Consider the following 21,536-nt stretch of genomic DNA (forward strand, 5'->3'; position numbering starts at 1 on the left):
CAATCCTCAGTATATCAGCTGTCTTTGTCTCTGTGAGCCAGCCTACCTCATCAAAATGTATTTGCAGTTTAATTCCTCACTCCCCTTCCCTGTCTCTCCTTCAGGGAATGTGTCAATACCAAGCCTTTAGGAAGTGGGGCTTGACGAGGGTCTTGAAGCACCTTTCCTTTGCTCCCCTGCTCAGTGGAGGATAAAATTAGCCTGCGGTGAACCATCCATGGCAGGGGTCACTCCAGACAACAAGGTTGTAGGGGGTGACCAGTGTTTCACCCTAAATGCTCCCAATGTGGATTCTACATCCCCACCACATCTGAAGGTTAATTATCCCCCTTACACTATGTGTTCACCTTACATTTACCCTGTAGTCTACCCCATGAGTCAACAATTTAACCCCAGGAGGGGTCAAAATAACAGTTTGCCATACCAAACTGAAAATATGTGAGCTCCAACTTTAATACTAAATTTTTACAGTTGGCACCCCACAGCCTCATCACCAACCAATGACAACGTCATAATCAGAGAGGTGCTTCTTAACTTTAAAGATGATAAAATCTTTCCTTGGGTATGGCATAAGATGGCCAGATGCTCTGGCTATACTCTCAATGGAAAAAAAAAAAAAAAAACTAACATTGTACGACTTTAAAAACATGACAGAACTCAAGTATAACAAAATAAAAAAAACATCATTTAATAATGCATTTTAAAACCATAAAAACAGCAACATAAAAACAGCAGCAAGTAGTTTGTGAACGTAGTGAGTATTGTATATCATTTCCTAAAGTTTTTGACATTGAAATGCTTTGAAATCACTGTTTTACCACCAGCATGTGGTTCTACAGGGTGCCATCGTTGGTATGAGACGTCAGACAAATTTATTTAGAGGAAGTTTGACTGTACCGTGTAGGAGTTCCGACTCCAGAGTTCTAAGTTACCCCAATGTCCACCGCATCCATAACTGCAGCATGCTGGAGCCCTCTGCAGAAAATACGCAGCCCTTGTATTTTTGCCGGATGCCAGAGCTGTGGTGCAGCAGTTTGACAAAAATAAGCTTGTGGGGGACAGGAAGCAGTGCATAAACACAGAACAAAACATCCAGATTATTTTCAAAATGAAATACTCCGTATTCAAGGCAAATCATAGCGAGCGCAATTCGGACTCTACCTGAAAACCAAGCACATGTTCGGACTTTGGGGGACCAGACCTTTATGTTGATACCACATTTGGCCTGATCTGATCACTTTTAAAATTGTATTTCACATATAAATATGGCATTTATTCATAGTTGAATATATATATATATATATATATTGTGTATTTACACTATGAGCGAGTCTTTGTCTGCTGGGGATTGCTGGACTGCAGTTTGTGCTGCAATTGCACAGCGGAACAATTTCAAAGCAGTTACGATCCAATGGAAATCCAGGGCTACATTGAATGCAACATGAGGACAGAGACTGCAAACTGCTGACTGGCTGAAAACCTTTCACTTAAAGCTTTCTTTGGGCTTGTTATTGAATGCACAACACCTGGGTGGGCCTCAATTAAAATGGGTGGGCCGAGGCCCACTCGGGCCCATCCGTGGCACCGCGGCTGGTATATAACCTCAGGATTGCGAACAGTCCACTGTGCGCGGAATATTTGCCCGAGTATGTTTGAGCCTTTACTGTATTTTTCTCCCATTTTTTTATTTTTTATTTTGAAGCTCTACTTAGAACCTTCTTAAGATCCAAGACTGCAAAATGTAAAATCTTGCAATTTTTCAACTGGTCTTAAAATGTTGTTATTGAGTGTATATGAGAATTTAAGTAGTAATAGTGTGACCTTGACTAATTTGCATCAAAAATATTAGTGATACACAAAACTGGCGCAGAAGACCACTGTTGAGGGTGAAATATCCAATTTCTAGGAGTCTATCAAGAAGATGCTTCAAAGCATAAACGGCCCAGTGAATGCGTCAGACAATCACCAGCGATGGTAGCATGGTAGTGGAAACAGTAACATGGAGGGAAACCAATGACCCCCAATTTCCACTGGATGTAGCTCTGCTGCGTTACGTCTCCGCCGCGCCACCGGAGCTAATAGGTTTCCACTTTAGTCTATGTGTTTATTTCCACTGGGTTAGCTGCGGTGTGAGCCCGCTCCTTCCCAGCTCGGTCAGTCCGGTGCCCTCCGCCAGATATACGCAGGACTTCTATGTCTGGTGAACACCGGAGCACGACGCATCAATCAGCACAGAGCATATTAAGCTAAAAAGGAAGTTAAGCACGTACTCCGCAATAAAATATCCGGTTACTTTTCAAAATTAAACACTTCAGATTATATTTTAAGTAACTACATCACCAAAATGTCATAATGTGTAAAAACCTAATCACATTCACTATATTGATTCCTCTCATACTGTAACTCTACTGTAAACTGCAGTAACTTTGATTTAGTTCATGTTTTACTGGTGAAGTTTTATCTCTTCTCTGTTGGCTGTTGCTAAAAAATGTGGCTATGACAAATCTAGAGAGTCCAACCTGCTTGTTCTCCTTCATTAGGAACACTGACCTGTTTATCTGTTTATTGTTGCGTTTATGACACATAACTTTAACTGCGTTCTCACTCGATTATATAAATATCATGAGAACTCTTTTGTTTCATGACGCCACAGTCGTCCAACCGGAGTGCACCGTGGCGCACTCAAAATGCAACCGGTGGGGATTACCGGACTGCGGTGCAAAACCGGATCGGTGCCGTGGCGCAGCAGAGACGTATCCAGTGGAAACCCCGGGTTACATAGATCAAGGAAACTATGGGTTGGGACACAAAATCTATAATCGTTCTTGTTCCACGTGTGAAACGATATTCGATAACTGTGCTAAATATTTTTTTTGTTTTTACTGCATATTTGTGACCATTACCAGACCTCCCTAATAAAAAAGTCAAAAGATGTTCCACCCGAGCCAGAACAAACAAATTAAGGGGTTAGGAAGGACAGGACAATTAATCTAGTTTATAAACCTTAAGGCCCTGCTGGTTTGTAGGACTTTTAAAAAGCACTAAACTAAGACTTTAAGCACTTTTTTCAGTGTTTCATTTCAGCCTTTGTTAAATTCTGCATGACTATTTTTAGTCTATGAGCTGATATTGCAATGTATCATTGTGTGATTGTCTTGCAATTTGTATTGTGAACCTTGCAAAGCAAATTAAGCTAAAAAGGAAGTTAAGCACGTACTCCACAATAAAATATCCGGTTTCTTTTCAAAATAAAACACTTCAGATTATATTTTATGTAACTACATCACCAAAATGTCATAATGTGTAAAAACCACATAGAGTAAAAGACCATCAGATAGAGGGAATTATTTCAAGAAGACCTAGCAGTGGCTGGAAAAGGCTCGACTAACAGACTGCACAGAGGCACTATGAGTGCGTGTGTGTGCGTGTGTGTGTAAGACTTTGTCTCCAAACTAAAATCCTGTCACCATGTATAAGCTCTTCCCAATCAAAATAAACACGTTGGTAAACTTTACCAACAAAAGCACTTCATTCACATTTGCATGATGTTTGGCTCCTCTTAATTGCAATTAAAAAAGCTTTTTCAAACGCTCAATGTGTTTATTTCTTTCCGCTTCCTAAATTCCGATCCACTTGTCGTATCAAAGATGACCTGGTAGCTCTCTATTCTCAGACATAATTATCGTCATCACACCACTATTATCCTAATTGGCCTTATCTTCTTGTTAGCTGCTCGTTAGCTCACTGACTTAAATAAAGTCTTGGCAAACGCTGTGAATAACAACACATACAGTAACAGAAGGAGATCAAGAGGAGACATCTGCCCGTTGAAAGAAAAGGAGAATCTGTGACGAGCTTACGCTCATCTGTCACAGTAATGAGCCTCTCCAAAAACTGTACACAAGTGTGTTTTACTGCGTGTCATACATTAATTAGGGCACACACATGCAGTCCTGCAAGCACAACACATATATGATTATGACGTGGTCAAGAGGATCACACAGTCTGGTCTGTGTGTTTTAGAGAATTTTTACAGGATGAAGACACGCAAGTGGAAAAAGCTGATTGTTGTTCATCACAAGTAAAGTCAATTCAACATTTTGTTCTTGCAAAAAAAAAGTGATAATACGTTTACGCTTTTACTGTAAAATGAAAATAATTAATTAAAAAAAAATCACTTTATTCTTCATATATGGTGCATACAATGCAAGTAAACATGAATTCACAGGTGCTACCAGTTTATCTAAATAACCTCCTCAATAGCTGCTCCATATAAGGTATGTAACTTTACTCCCTGAATGAGCTGCGCTCAATCACGGAGAAACATCAAATCCACATTAGAGTAGAGTAAAATCAAGCCAACTGGTATTCAAAAAGGAATAAAGAAAATTTCACCTTGCCAAAACCTGGAAATTAAAGCAGTTGAATAATGAGGGCTTGCTGTAGATGCTGTGCATTAGAACTGTAAAGGGACCAAAGAATTAGACTCGACCTGGCCCGAGCCCGACAGAAGATGGACCGAACAGAAATGAAGGTGATCTCTCTTCAAGCCCGAACCGGTTACAGCCCAAAACTATTCATATCTGTGTGTGCACATTTAGAACAATCAGAGGCTTTCTGACAAGCAGCTCCATGTGACGCTACACGCTACGTACCGGTTTACGTTTGCTGTAAAGCATGTTGTAACACTGCTGTAACACAGGTCGGGATTTACAGCTCCTACTGTGCATTACTGTCTACTGTTGAAGTTGCAGGCTTTTCGTATGATACACTCTAGGTATATAACTACCATATTCTTTAGCGTATTTATGAAATATAGGACGCTTTTTTTTTTTTCTTTAAAGTTGAGTGTGGGGCCAATGTAGCGGTGCGCTCTATGTGTGGATTTTTAAGTCACTCCCACACGTGTCCAGTCACCCCTACAGCGGAATGACTGAACTATAACAGCCACTGAACAACTCGGTGAACTCAATGTTCAGAAATGAGCTTTGGATAATGTGGGAAAAGTGATTCCCTCACAGCTTTAATAACTCAGGACAGAGGCATCATGCTCCATGGGCAGGACGGCGTCCGATCGTGGAGGGAAATGGCGTGGAAGCGAGTGACAGCAGAAGTCATACATCTGTTCAATATTTGTTTCTATTTATATTTATATAAATATAAAAAAAAGATTGATGATTGTTTAATTAAATACGAATCCAATACTGTATTAAATTGAAGTTTGGGGAGCATGTATGCATTTACAGTAGGAAGAGCATATAAAAAGTACAATAGGGTTTAAATGTTTAAAGATATCTCAGCCAGTTTTTAATAGAAGTTAATAATAAACAGCATAAAGTTGTCAAATCACAGCGTTACGTTTATCAGGAGCGATCTCACACAGGACTCTGAGCCTGACAGACAGCTGACATAACTGACACACACACACACACACAGAGAGAGAGAGAGAGAGTTGAAACACTCCAGATAAAGTAAAAATCAGCTGACAGAAATAAACAACAGCATAAAGTTGCCAAATAACAATGTTATGTTTGTTCAGAAGTGATCGCTCCAGAGGCTGACAGTGCACGGGAGCGGAAAAAGTGGTATATCAGTCTGAATTCAGTCAAAAGTGACCATAAAAACCTGTAAACGGACTAATATTCAGATGTGGGACAGTGAGGAGGAGACTTAATGTAGAGACGGAAACTTGTTCGTTGAAACTGAATACACAGAAACCTCCGTTAAAAGGAGTATAGCAGCCTGCCGACCTGCCTGTTCAGATTGGCCGAGTCGTTTAAAGAGCACCCTCATCAGCCAACAGGGTGCGGCCGATATAACGGAGCGGCGAACAGCTTAGTTGGATTTAGACTTCAAATTAAAAAATGTTTGCTTTAGGCTCACTTTTTTTGCTTTCCTCTCCTTGTTTGTTCCTGTTACCGCCCAAATGACACCATAGTGTCTTTCTTTGGTTTCACATTCTTGATTCCTTCTCTTTATTTCTTGCTTCATTGAATCATTCTTCTCATTGTCTTTGCCAATATCTCTCTACATTTATAGAATACCTCATCGCCTTCCTTTTTTTCTTTCTGTCACTGAGTGATTCTGTAAGGTTTCAGAGTCTGCTGGTGTCACCGGTAACAAGGTCCCAGGGGTTTGCTGTAGACTATTGCTGGGGTCTACTGTCTCTCTGCATAATGTGAATAAGAAGCCCATGCACGTGCTCTCTTGTTCTAATACGCAAAAGGTCCATGTTTGGCTTTTTTCAGCGAGTGTGTGCATGCAGGTGTGTAGGCAACTGAGGGAGGATTACTTTAGCAGATGTATTTTGGGGTTGAGGGACAGAGGTGTAGTTAGCAGAATCTCTTTTTATAGTAAATGTAGATTTTGTGACACTGCATGAGAAAAACAGGAACATGTCGGCCAGCTGGGATGAGTTATTTACAGATTCCGAAAGTGTGGATTCTAAGCTTTCAAATTGTGTCACAAGCAAATAAATTAAATAATATTTGAAGAAGTTATGGCCTTCTCTATCCATCAACATGTGGTACCATGCAAAGGAAAAGATCAAGGAAACTATGGGTTAGGACACAAAATCTATAATCGTTCTTGTTCCACGTGTGAAACAATATTCGATAACTGTGCTAAATATTTTTTTTGTTTTTACTGCATATTTGTGACCATAACAAAAAAGTCAAAAGATGTTCCACCCGAGCCAGAACAAACAAATTAAGGGGTTAGGAAGGACAGGACAATTAATGTAGTTTATAAACCTTAAGGCCCTGCTGGTTTGTAGGACTTTTCAAAAGCACTAAACTATGACTTTATGCACTTTTTTCAGTGTTTCATTTCAACCTTTGTTAAATTCTGCATGACTATTTTTAACCTATGAGCTGATATTGCAATGTATAATTGTGTGATTGTCTTGCAATTTGTATTGTGAACCTTGCACCGCATATCGTATCAAATCGTTAGGTACACTGTGATTCCCACCCCTGTGTCTCAAATTTCATGATCAAATGTAAATCCTTGCAGAAAAAAAACATTCTTGAGGTTTTTCATTATGTGAGGCTCCATCAGATATCTTTTGTTGTTACTGGTTCGAATGAACAAAAGTTTTTTTTTTTTTTTTTAATGATAGCAACAGACTGTAACATGTTGTCAGAATGTCTTTTCGAGCAGTGATTCTCAACTGGTGGATCAGGATCCAAAAGTGGGTCGTAGACATGTACTGGGTGGATTGTGGACAGCTGGTCAAAATTAAATACTTAATGTCTCCCATGTTGGACTTGTCTTTTATTTTGAAATAAACTTCTTTTGACAGGCATGTTGTGATGTGCAGGTTACACAGGGAAATATATAGATTTATGTTTTTCAAAATATTCTATATCTGTGTTTTCAACAGCTATTCTTTTATAAACTATTTAATGAGGGTGAGATCAGTTGTTTTAGAGTTTGGACTTAAGCTTCTCAGTGTCGGTCTTCCCTTTTTTTTTGCTTTACTGTGTAACATTTGTGTCTAAATGTTAATATTAATTATGATTATTTTAATACAGGGTACACTGGACAATAGTGTTCCAGGGTATTTTCAATCAGTGTTTGTCTGACCCCTCCCCCAGGACCAATTTGCGATGGGAGACCTGACATCAAAGATGTCCTCACTCCGATAAGGTGGCAGTTCTAGAAGATTATTTTCCATGAGCACGTAACCGTTTTATGCGCTCGCATAGAACATTTATATCTGCACATAAAAAAAGAATAAAAGATGTGCGTCCCTTCAAGGGCTCCATTTTTTTGATACATTAAGGCTAAATATGAACTCTCAGTAGTGATTACATTGTTTTGTACAAACAATGACAACAATAAAGTTCAATATACTATAATGTAAATCTATTTGTGTGGTAAAATTGGCTTATCTCAACTCCTACTTTGTGACACCCACTGTTGAATTATTAAGACGAAGCACAATAATGGTGCCTCCTCAGATAACCATGGCTACGACTCTGTCACTCACCATGGGCCCCACATAAGCTGTGAACATGTACATGTGCCAACGTGGGCGAAGCAAGGATGTGTGTTTGTTGTCCTCGTCTGATGTGTGGATGTTGGAAAGCTGCAAAGTGAGAACAGCGTGGATGGTACGAGAGTCACTATTTACATTGGAGTTGATGCATTTTTGCTTGTAACCACATGTGGTGTTTATCGTTGCACGTGCCTGGTGTGAGCCATCCTAGGCAATGATTATGCAGTAATGTTGGGGTTGTCACAAAGCCAGCGAGCAGCCTAGTTATAGTCTCAGTGGGAGCTGGCATACTCACTAATCCAACAAACTCTGCTTTACACTAGAAATTATGCCAGTTTTGACAAAAAAGGTGTCATTTTACTTTTGTTGTTCTTTTCCTTATTATTTTTGTTATTAAATTTTGGACCATAGCAAGTCTTCAGGTTTTAGTGGTAAGAGAAATTTTTACGGAAATTCCTACATTTCATTTCTTTCCTGCTTTTAAAAGATTGATGTACCTTCATAATAAGGCTGTCCTGAAAGATGCAGTTATAGGCCCAAATATATTGAAAGTATACATAAAAATAATAAACACGTTTATTTCGATTAATTACAGAAAAAATAACGCACTAAATATATAATGCAGTTTATCACTTTATTTGCGATATTCTATCCACACAGCGCAAGCCTTTCTCATTTCACAAGTTCTCAATGTACCCATAATATTGATATACAGGAATTCATTTTAGTTCGTAAAAACACTGGATGGATAACAAAAGTCCAGTTGTGTGCAAATTGTGTAAGAAAGAGTTTGCCGATCACCAAATCTCTGTAGCTTCCGCTTAACATGTGGCTTGCACAGACATTTGGACAGGACACGCTCTAACATGCTCTAAGGCAGTGTTGCCAATCCACACTCAATATGTCAGGGTTCGGAGCCAAAAGGAATAATGTCAATGATTGACAAATGAACAAGCTCACTGGATAAATGATTGTAGTGGACAGTCGACCACTCTCTGTGGTAGACGCTATCTGTAGCAACGCTTCTAGCCCCACATCCACTAACCAACTCATGAACTGTTATGTAGAAAGACAATTGTAAAACACAATTCATCAGCTTCACCAGTTGGTCTATTTATTTTGCTCTGTTCAGTTTCTACTTCTCTTGAATCTTCTGTACTAGGTGCCGTTTTTTTAATACATAATAACAAATTTGTTTTCAAAAGTTTATAAAAAAAGCATAGATATACAGTAGCTTGCTTAAATTTAAGTTTGTATTTTGTGAACATTGCAATCATAATATTCTTTATTCAAATTGCACATTATGTTAGCACTGAGAGATGAAAATAATAAACACAATTTGGTTGTTCAAGCTCATTTATTGGTTTCATTGATTCAGTCATATACCAAAAACCATTTAAATTGGAAAATGTTGCTTTTTGTGTCAAATATTATGCGATGAATTTGGCTTAATCGATTTTAATTGATTAAGTAGTTTTTTTTTTTTTTTTTTTTAACTTAGTCCCACCACTAATTGTTAGACATAATGAAATGAATACACAACTTTTGATTACTGACAAAAAATTACATACTCAACAAAAGATGTGGACCACCAACAACCACAGAGATTGAACACCCCATCTTCCTTTGTTTACGTGTAATCATGTATGTATCAAATATACACCTTTTTGTTTACATGGTAATGTTGTGGGAAACCTGTTAATCTAAGAAAATAAAACAAAATCATAAAGAATATCTCAAAAAAGGATAAGCAACTTGGTCTAAGTGTTTACAGTATATTTCATCCTCTGATTAATTATTTCTGCACCAAATTGTGCAAGAATTACTAACAGGTAAAAGTAGTAGAGATGAAGTATGGGCTTCCCTTGATTGACTTCTTGTAAAATGTAGAAAATTATTTAAAATATTCTTACTAGCATACAAAGCTCCTAATGATCAAGCTTTAGTATGTCTTAAAGACCTGTTGGTGCCCTATTGTCCGGGCAGAACACTTTGCTCAGTCGATCCAGTTTTAGATTTACTGGATGTTCCTAGCACATCTGAAAGTGGAACAGGAGGCAGAACATTCAGCTATCAGGCTCCCCATCTTTGAAACCAGTTCCCAATCTCAAGGTTGGTACTTTCTCTACTCCTTACTTATTCTAAAGAGTATCTAATTAGACCAGTTTAGTTATTTCTTTAGTCTTTCTCTCCTCCTGTCTTCTTCTTTGCCGACCTGAGTGGATCTAGGGTTGGAGGCAGAATACCGGACGAGGTCCAAACAGGCAGGGTTGGGGTGAGAGATACAGTCTCATCTCCCATTTCTTTGTCCCTTCACTGACTCCCTAACCATGGCTTCAACCCTTAACTCATTCACTGCCAGCCATTTTCAGAGCAGCCAACCTCATATTGCCAGGCGTTTTAGATGATTTTCACTGATAGTTCAAGACCCACAGAATATTTTGTACTATGACAATCTGAAATTGAAACCAGATTCTGAAAGAATAGACTCTCTACTTTTATCAGAAATATTTTTTTGTTTCATCCTTCCATAATCAGCAGTTAAATAGAGGCAAGTTTCACACAAATCGCAAGTTTGTGACAAAAAGCTGTGAAAAAAAGGCTTTTTCTGAAAAAACCTGTCAGTGACATTGAAGCAATTTTTTCTTGCTTTAGGGACAGCTCAACGTTGGTTTCCTTCTATAAAACTACAAAAACAACACTGAAATTGGGTTTTATTGGCAAAGTTATTATTATTTTGCTGTCTGTCCCCCGTCATTTTCCCCACAAGCAACTTCTTCCTCCTCCAGAACATGCCGAGTGTCACTGCTTGCCCCGTTTTTTTGATCGTTTTCTCTCACCATCTCAACACTCAATAGTCCACTTATTTTCACATATGCTCTGGTCGGGTGTGCGCTGCTGTGAGCTACTAGGAGCTTCAGCATCAACTCTCGTAGCTCAATTGTCTGTCTTGTAAACTCTTTTCCTCTTCCTCTGAGCTCTGCCCATCACGATTGATCTCTCATCTAAAGGTACGTTGCTGCCACCTACATGTCACCAGTTGGTCACTACATCATGGTACAAGCTCGATATTCACGGGAGAGCTTCTTCACATTGTCTCCTAGCAATTCCAGCCGAAAAACACAATTGACGTCTTTAGACGTCTTTGGCAGTCAATGAGTTAATTGGGTTCTTCAACATGAGCCCTTCTCGGTGTCTAGGTTATACCTGCCAAGACTGCATCATATTTTTCTGCAGTCTGGCTTTTCTCCTCATCCTTCTCTCTTTATTGTTTTTGTTTTAGGTGTCTCGGCACCTATGGTCATTCCTGATCTGTGGTTTGAATGACTTTCTTTCTCTCTATCCAGTTCTGTTCAACTCTTTCTGTCCATAAACCCCAACCAGTTTGAAAGAGGGCAGCACCCTTTAAGCTTGGTTCTGACGGAGGTTTATTCCTGGAAAAAAGAGAGTCTTTCCTCTCCACTGTTGCTGATGTTTGCTCATGTGGAAATGTTTCTTTTTTTTTTTTTTTGTGGTGAGTGCCACAAGATGAGTTATTGTTGAATTTGGTGCTATATAAATTAAGTTGAATTAAATTGAGTTTATCAACCTTCATTCTAGTTCAAACAAATGCTCAGATTTCTACTACTGTAAAATTTTGAGGTTCAATTTTGAAGCACCGTATCTGGTCAATAATTGTCAGTTGAGATGATTACAAAAGGTACACTGAGAAAGTAGTTTGAGGATTTAATCTGTCAAGCCCATTTTTTATTAAAAATTAAAAAAAAAAAATCCAAAAACAAATCTGTCAAACCCACATACTAATAAGTTCAATTAAATTGAAAGAACGTAGACCTGAATCAAACACCCCACCACTTTTCTTTTATCATCTCTCTATTCTAGTTAGCATTATCAGTTGCATTTGTTCAACTAACATTTACTGTATATCTATTCCTGCTGAATCCCACACGTGTTGTGTTTGAGGTGGTGGTGCATCATTTCATGCTGTTGCCACTGTCAGTTCTAATGTCTGGGGAGGGGATGCATCCATGGACAGATGGCCAAGCAACAACTGCACTAATTGATGGCTAATTGCAAACACTCCATGGGCATATGAACTCAACAAATTACCATGAATGTTTTTTCTCTTTTTTCACACTATTTTAGGCTATCACAGAACTCAATTTTTTTTTTCATTCCACCTGTTTCTTTTCACTTCTTCAAATCAAAGAACATGGAACATGTAATTACTGTAACTATGTGTGCACACTGCTCTCTTAACTTTTGTCACACATTCTCTGAATTTATGTGAAAGTCACTAATTAAAGCAGAGTTGAGAAGAAAGTGTATAAAGGAAACTGTGTGCAAGGTTACAGTGAAAACGCTTTTAAATACTTGCATGCCTTTAAAAAAGAAGAAATACATTTTGAAAGTGTCTATTCGTACGGTTTGGCGTACAGACAACCCCCAGTGCTATTGGTACAGTTAACGATGTACACGTACGTAGCGTCTTAGGGTTAGGGTTAGGGTTAGGTTATAACCTTATATCGCAACAATTTTTAGGGTTAAGGTTAGGTTTACGGTTAGGTTTAGTCTTAGGTCAGTCATTGGCCAGTTTAGCTCATGTGACTATCACTTGACCGAAACTGGTCAATGAGGGGCGCTGTGTACGGACAGAATGTCGGTATATTGATACGGCAACCGTACGGATACCCACTGCCATAATTTTTTTGGGGGCCCTTGTCATTGATGCTCTGCAATTTCATTGTGAGCTACTATTTGTTTACCATTGTCTTGTTTCATTATCTGTATCTACTTCATCTTTTATAGGATGTGGGAGAGTGCTTCAGCCTAGCTCAGCTGACATTGGACACATAGCTAAGTCCCATGCTAGACAGTCTATCACAGGGCTAGGAGACACTGAGAGCTCACCAGGGGATATGAACCATCTATCGCTACAGTGAGAGGCAACAGCACTAACCAATGTTTTATCAAATAGAGCAAAACTAACTGATTTTCTTTCTTGATCTTTCTTGGAGTAACAGGTTTTCCTACCAGTATCTTGTCAGGCCCGTCATGTTTAATGATACATTTCCATTGAATGACAATTAGTCTCTAAACGATATAGAAAGGCTTTTGGAATATAAAGTAAATATCAAAAGTGTCTTTCCAAGCATCCCTACCATAGTTGAGAGCTTTCTTGTTGTTATCAAACAGCATGCTTGTTGGTACACTTTTGGGATTTTTTTGTGATGACTATAGAGCTATATAAAAGTTACAGCAGTGTAATCAAGCAACCATTGTTTTAAGACTTTACTTTATGGTACAGCATCTCAAGAATTAATCAGAAGTGTACTGTCTATTGAGAGCCAACTGATGATACTTTAGAAAGTAAAAGCTGAACAGATCAGCTAGCAGTGGATGGTGGGTTGGGTGAAGAGTCAGAAAAGCAAGTGTAGCTGCCTCACTGTTGAGGACTTTTTAGGGTTAGTGTGGAAGGAGGACCCTCAGGAATTTTAACACGCACTCTTGATTAGTGGTGCAACAGATCAAAAAACTCACGGTTCGGATCGTATCACGGTTTTAAGTCACGGAAAGACATGGATGGATGAGGCATAAATATGACGACATTCACACAGAGTTATTATGCACACAAGCATGCGTAACAGAGCTGTTCCTTTCTCTCTCCCTCCCTGTGTGTGTGTCTCTCTCTTCAACTCTCACGCAATCACACACAGATACACAACCAGGGCGCAAACCAAACATGCGCGGATACACTCGCTCTCAGTCACGCACACAAGGAGTTATACACACAAACGGACGTCTCAAACGGAACAGGCTTCATCGAGCCATTACTAATGATGCGCGGATCATTATAACAAGTTCTTTTTTTTTCCGTCAACCAATCCGACACCACATGCATACCGAACCGTGGAAAGAGATCAGTGCGGATCACGGATCAGTGATGGTCATTTGCACCACTGCTCTTGATGTTAAGGACATAGTACCTACAAACATCTTGTGCCTCCCTATAGGATGTAAAAATAAGCAGAATTACTGTATTGAAATTTTCTACCTAACCAGCGTCAAAAAATAAATAAAAAATTGTGCTCCTTCACAGTAAAACTGTCAGACAGCAATGCTAACATTGTTTGATCATGAAAATGGCATGACATGTTTGCCTTCGCTCTATCTCGCAGATCTTGTGAGTGTCAATTAACTAGAGCAGATCAGGAAGCCCTGCCAACTGAAAAACAAACCTTTGTCTCTTTTGCTTTGACTTCAGAAGAATAAGGATTAAAGGGAACACTGGGAAAACAAGGGGGAGGGAGGGGGGGGTACCATGTGTTAGATTTGTAAGGCAAAACTCCATGACATTTCTGATTTGTTTACAGCACAGCATCACTGTGAACTGCTTTTGTTGTCCAACAAACAATAGACGTAGACATTATTTACATTAAAATAAGGCTACAAGAATGTGCAAATGATGTTAAAAGGTAACTTGTATTCTATTAAAATCAATGTAAGCCACTAGAGAATAAATCCAGCCTAGGTGCAGCTTGTCAGCGGGGTAAAAGTTATCTTGTGTTAGGCTTCAGTCAATTTGTAAATCATCTGGTCACGGACCACCGGCCACGTGTTGTTCCGGCCACGTGTTGTTCCGGCAGTAAGAGAGAGATAAAAATGTCACGGAGTAAAAACAAATTTAAAGTGTGTTTTGCTAACTAAATGGGCCAATAAAATCACATGAACACAAACAATTAACCTAGATGTTTAACAAAAGAATGATGAATCAGCATGAAAGAAGCACAGACAATCACCCATACATGCAATACATGTAACCAACCGTGTTTCTGTGCACATCTGCCAGTCTGTGCATGTGTGTAACCATGAACGATGCAGGCACAGACATTAACTCATTCAGTGCCAGCCATTTTCAGATTTTCTACCCCCCTCAGTTCCAGCCATTTTTTGAGCATTTTGACTGATTTTAAAGACCCACAAAATATTTTCTCCTATGACTATCTGAAATCTGACACCAGATTCTGAAAGATTACTGAAAAGAATTTGTTTCTGGCTCGTTTCGTTCTTTTGTAATCAGCCGTTGAATAGAGCAAGTTTTACACAAATCTTCAGTTTCAGAGTAAAAAGCTGAGAAAACAGCCTTTTTCTAAAAAAAAACCCTGTCAGTGACTTAAAAGCTATTTATTTTTTTTGCTTTTGTGACAACTCTAACATCTGAACATTGTTTCCTTATATAAAACAAAAAAAAAACACTGAGACCAGATTTTTGATGGCAAATTTATTATTATTTTGCTATCTGGGTCAGAGTTGAATGGATTTCTTACTGTATTTTGGCATTCCTCCAAGTTTCTCTCCCGTCAGTCTGCACACACACAACTTCCTCTTCCTCCCGGACATGCAGAGTGTCACTGTGCTCCGGTCGAGTGTGCGCTGCTGTGTGCTGTTGGGAACGTCAACTCTCTTACGTAGCGCCATTTTTTCCTCTCCCTGTGAGCTCTGCTGAGCACGGATGATCTCTCATCCAAAGGTGTGCTGCTACCTCCTACGTGTCACCTATTATTTTGCTATTTGGCTCACAGGCTGGGGGTATTTTGTACCCCCCCCCCACCATCGCAACATTATCAATAATCCACTCAGGTCCACACATGTTCTGTGTTAGTTTGTGATGCAGTGAGCTGCTGGGCACTTCACAAATCACTTCATAGCGCCATAATCTCACTCGTTCCTGCTTCTCCCCCCCAGCTAATGGTAGCATCAGTGGCTAATCTCTCATCTAAAGGTGTACTGCTGTTATCTTCAGGACACAGTTGGTCACTACAACACCCCACAGCTTAGATATTGATGAGGGACCCTCGCCAGGGTGTTTTCTAGTAATCCCTGTGAAAAAATGCAAATGATGAGTTATCTCGTCAATGGCACTGAGCGTTTGGATTTGAAATGACGAGTTATCTACTGTTTTGGAGGCACACAACAGGTTTGTGTTTACAGATAGGACAATGTTATACAGGGAAAATAAATTAATAAATAAAATGTAAAAACAAGATACAACTCCCGACATGTGACCACACATTAGTGGGCGTCAAAAAGGCAATAGGTAGAAATATGTGTGGACTCATTCTCTTTGGTTAATGATTTACATTTAAAAAAAAAAAAAAAAACTTAAAATGAATGTTTATTTTTTTTCTCAAATGCTGCCCTTTGGTTCTTTAACTTTACTGTGTCTGTGAAGCTCTGCTCATTTCTTGTGTAGCGCTGGGGCGCTCCGTGCAAACATGATCAGCTTCATCTGCTCCATTTGTTTTTGTTTAATCGTTACGGTCTGTCATGATGTCATCAGGATAATTTAAACATAATCAATAACCTGCTCAGATTCAGTAAACCATTGATCCCTGAGGGCAAATTGGGTGACATTAATGCTGCTTTCATATATCTTTATATGACATATAAATAATTTAAAAGGAGCACTCAAAATAATCCATATCAGTGCAACTTATATCTACATTTTAATCTTACACTTTATTTTAAATTATATTTTTATTTTCGACATGCATTTTTGTTTAATGGTTCTCTTTTATTTTTATTTATTTATTTTGTCTCCTCACAGAAAGAAAAAACTAATATTTTCTGAAAAAATTGATTATTTCTAAAAAATTTAGAAAATGTATGTGGAAAACACGGAATTTTAAAAAAATAAAATGGAATTTTGAAAAAAATAAAATGGATTTTATAGGGCTCTATCTGTCTCAATATCCATATCAGAACTTTAACAGTCATCTCCTCTCTGTCCCTGAGTCCTCCTCATGTCCCCTGGATAGTTCTCCTCCTGTGTCTCCTGCATTAGCATCGTTGCTACAGGTGCTGCTACTCGCTACGCTAACTGCTGCTGTTTTTTCCGCGATTTCATTGTGTACAATAAAATTTCCAGTGATTTCAAATCAATAAAAGACGCAGCTGTCCAAAAATAATACTTAGTACTACTTAATCAAAACACCTAAAAGCAAATGAGGTGCTGGAAAAGAAAAAAAAAATGAGAGACTGGATCCAATTAAATAAGAGCCCCTCAAAATCTGGAAGGTGCTGGATCTTCCGCTGGCATCATCCGGCCCAAATTAATCTCTGGCCTTCATTCATTTCACGATTGTCCCGGACTCGGGTCAAATTTAGCTTGGTTCGCTTTCGCAGCACACTTTTTGACCTGCTCTAAAGTGAGTTACACAACTGCTGGTTTTTGGTGCACTACAACTTAGATTGTACAGTGTGGGTATACATTTTGGCAGTAAAAAGCAGAAAGAACAACAGGGTGAAGGTAAAGCATGTCTGCCTCACTTGTATCTCCCCAGCTGCATTGTCTGCCCTAAACCTTAAAAAACTGCTTTGCATCTACATATTGGTCATTAAGGTGCAGTCCCTAACTTTCAGATCCCTCCCTTCCCGCTGCTCTCTTGCCCTGCCTCCAAAGTCCCTTCCTCAGAGGAGCTAACAAGCTAACTTTATCCCGACAGCAACATCACAGTAATATAACATTGACTGTTAAAAGTATGTTACTGCAGAGCTTCTCTGTCTCAATGTGCACACACCAATCTATCAGCAGCAGCAGCAACAACAACAACACAGTGTCACTCACAGCAGCCCACACAGAGGCTGCAGTGAAGGTAGTGCACACACGAACAACACATGCATTACAGAGTTCTAGTGTAACAATTACAAATCAAACATAATGTAAATTAAGCAGCAGTAATTACCTTTCAAGCAGAAAAGTCACCAATTCAATCTTCTACTCCTCCAGACCATACACTGTAAAAAAGACGGCGCTCCAGGCACTACCTTGCTATGAGTATTGCTGTGTTTTGGCCACGGCCGAAGGGGCGGGGGCTGTGAGCAACAGCTGTCAGACAGTCCATCAAAGACAATCCGGGCTTTGATTGGTTCTTTGTGCTCGGTCGCGATGCATTCTGGCAATCTGGCAATGGCAGCAGGCGCAGCAGGTGGGACTCAATGAGCCTGTTTTTTGGGGGGGGGTTTTCACACAAACTACTAGTTTCATGTAAGGCTGTCCTTACATAGAGACAGCTTTAGCAAATATGACAAAAAGTCTTTTTATAAAAGTTCCAGACTGCACCTTTAATGTGTTATGGTGTTTTTCTTTTACTTCATTTGCACTGCAGCTGTCTGTCAGCTTTCAGTCATTCAATGCGTCAAATTTAGAGTGAATTAGATTGGAAGCGCTGCAAATCCAGCCAAAACAAATGCTCCAAAATTTGGTTGTATATTCACATTGGCATACAGAGCAGACTTTCTGTGCAAATTAAACCCAGAGCAGTTAAAACAAGCTCCAGGATTTTCCAGTGTGAACACACCTTTAATTGTTAAAACAGTTATAATATGTTGCATTGAATGCAATTTTTTTTTAATTTATTTTTTTAAACAAGAAACTGCTTTGCCATGGGAAAACTTCTTACTTTGTTTCACGAAAAGTTTTGCAGTACATTTTCTGTGGTTAGAGCCTGCCAATACTAGTAGTCTCATTCTAATATCTCATTCACTTATATTAAAACACTTAATTGGTCAACTAGTTACAGCCAAAAACACCACAATGAGACACATTTCACAAGGCAGCAAATCCGTGACAAGTTGAAAGGTTTGGCCGAATTGAATCAAACTTTATTGGTCCAACAAATCCCACCGACGCTAAAAAGGATAGCCTATAGAGATTTTAGGAAATTGGAGGCCATGTCGACCCGTCTAATTTGCTGTTTTCCAAAAACCATTTAACTTGTTTTTTTCTGGCAAAATCCCCTTCATCTGTTGAAAGAGTCCATTGCCCTCCCAGAGTTTAATTTACATAAGAATTTGCTTTGCAACAATGCTTATTTAAGATGTCTGTCAAAAATAACAACCACCTGGATGGCCTGACTCACATATCCTAAATCATTACACTCCCTTTACCCAGATGCATACTCACTCATACATCTAACCAATGCAAAAAGTTTACTTTGGGTCAACTGGTAAAATAAATGTTGCACGATGACAGTGCTACATGGTTGTATTTTGCCAGTTGATAGTTGTTTTAACGGGCATCTTGTCACACTGTGTGCATGTGGACCCAAATGCAGAGACAGATGGAGGAAGCAGGCAGGGAAAATGTTGGTGATTCCAATCCATTTTTTTTTTTATTTTTAAACAACTAAAACCAAAGCCCAAAAAGGCACGAGAAAACCAGGAAGCAGAAAACAAAACACAGCAGGGCACGAGGAGGGAAACAATGACGACAAACCAGCAATCATTCAGTGTCTAAGAACTCACCTTAATAGTGCAGTAGGCCTGATTGGGAAGGAGCCACACCTGGGTGCAAAACATCAGGCAGCGAATCACTCACAACCTTTTGCTTCATCCTGCCCCTTCCTTAACTATAGGATAGATATGTCCAATTTGTGTTCAATATTTCTGGTCTGTTTTTTGTTGTATAGTGAGTAGAACATATTCCATGTTTTGTTTTTATTGTTTTAATGGTGATTGTGGTGTGAAGTTTGAGACAAACAATAAACCTGTCCACTTGACTGCTCTATAAATTGGTTTTCTGTGCGATTGAAGCATTTTCATCATCAAAAATCACTGAATTTATGCATTCCCTGTTCAAATCCATTGAAAAAGAGCAAGGAAAGGCAGGGACCAGTGGTGCTTCACCTGTGATGTCACTCACACTTGATATGGAGCCACCAGTCAGCGCCTGTTGCTTTCTCTCTTTATATCACTTTGATTACTCATTTACTGCATGTGATGAAATTCCTCAGTCTGTCTTATATATTTAATGAATGTGTGTGACAGATTTAGTGTTTCTGGTCTGCTGCATTGTCTATAAATGCACAGCGAACAAAGAAATGTGAGGCAGACAGTACCGCACCGCACAGACAGGGGGTAGTGTTCACAACTTAGGTGACCAGCAGTGAGCAGGTATGGCCTTCCTTACTATCAGTCCTTAAACAATACCCTTAAACACCAAACTTCAAGAGAAGATCATTCATGAATTTATTTTTTATTTGGTAAAAGAGAGATCAGACCCCCCAAAAAACAGAAACTAAACAGCAACACATATACAATCCATGTAAATCTGTGTACCCTTTGTTCTTTGGTTATTCCATTTTAAATCAAAATAACAAATAAATTGTGTGGTTATTTTGTTTTACTAATTTAAAACCTTAACAGAAACACAGAAAAATCAAAAATTAAATCTTCTGTTTGTGTGATATTTGGATATTTATGGGAACAATGAACGAGAGCTTTATGTTTTAAGCTCAGCACACAGAGGGGACCCACGGACAGGGGGAGACTTACTCGGCTAAGTTTGAAAAAAATGATTTTGTAGTTTGTTGTCCACCTCATATCATTGGCAAAGAGGCGTAATTTTTGTGTTGATGACGTTTCGTTAAAGAGTTATTGAAGCTAGAAGTCCAAATCTGTGAATATCGTGCCAACTGCACTGAACAGCGTTACGGTCCAAATAGTATCCAAATAAACTGGTGACTGACTATTGATTGTGAGGCTGGTGTGAGGAATAGTGGTTAGAACTTCTAACTTCTGTTTTTCATTTATTATACAGCCAAACTGCTATATATTTACTTACAGTACATTGTATACACTAATAAGGATTGTCAGGGTGGCCAATATCCAACCCACAACATCTATAGGATGCAAAAACCAACTAGGCCACATAACAGAAAACTCTCGCCACTTCTTGTCTGACAGCTAACAGGGAATTTGCAGGTAACAAATCACACCGCTAACGTGAAGCCCTAAAACATAAATGGAACAGAGGCACCTTCTCACAAAGGCTCTCATCTTATCTCCCCTCAAACACCTGCTGTGTCGACTGCTACTTATCCTCTGATTACAGCTGTAGCCATTTTACCGTAATTCGCCCAAAGATTATTCCTGAAATAAATAAATATTGTCAGTCGATGTGAAGCGAGTGTAGGATGGGGGGAGCGAGCGAGAGAGAGAGAGAGAGAGAGGAAGAGTAGTAAAATATTCTCTGGGAACAGGGTGTTCTCAGATTGTTGTAAATGTGTAGACAAGTAGCTGAAAGAAGAAAAAAGGAGAAGTCAAAAGGAGCTGTGACATAATGTCTAGTTAAGAGTCTGGGCTCTCTGTGGCACTGTTGATCTCTGCTTCATGCATAACTCTCAAACAAGGTCATTATATGCCATGCATTGTGTAGTGAATGACAACATTTTCCCTGTTCGCATTATACATCTCCAATTTATCTGACCCTTGGCTCGGAGCAAAGGAAAGGAGAGAAACTGCATTATTTCTTGTTGGATAATAAAGTACTGTAGGGTTTTTTATATTCTGTGTCAGCCCCCAAGAGAGCAGTAACACTCACAAGATGTTCTCTTTGGACCAACTCTCAGGAGAAAAGTTTAGTTTGTGGGCAATGTCATCCCAGCCAACCACATGAATCACAAATAGGCTGTAAAAGTTCAATATTAGTATTAAATAATGTATTTATAGAGGGTTTTCACGCAGCGTCATC

This window comes from Gouania willdenowi, chromosome 7, assembly GCF_900634775.1.
Source record: "Gouania willdenowi chromosome 7, fGouWil2.1, whole genome shotgun sequence".
NCBI classification, from domain to species: Eukaryota; Metazoa; Chordata; class Actinopteri; order Blenniiformes; family Gobiesocidae; genus Gouania; species Gouania willdenowi.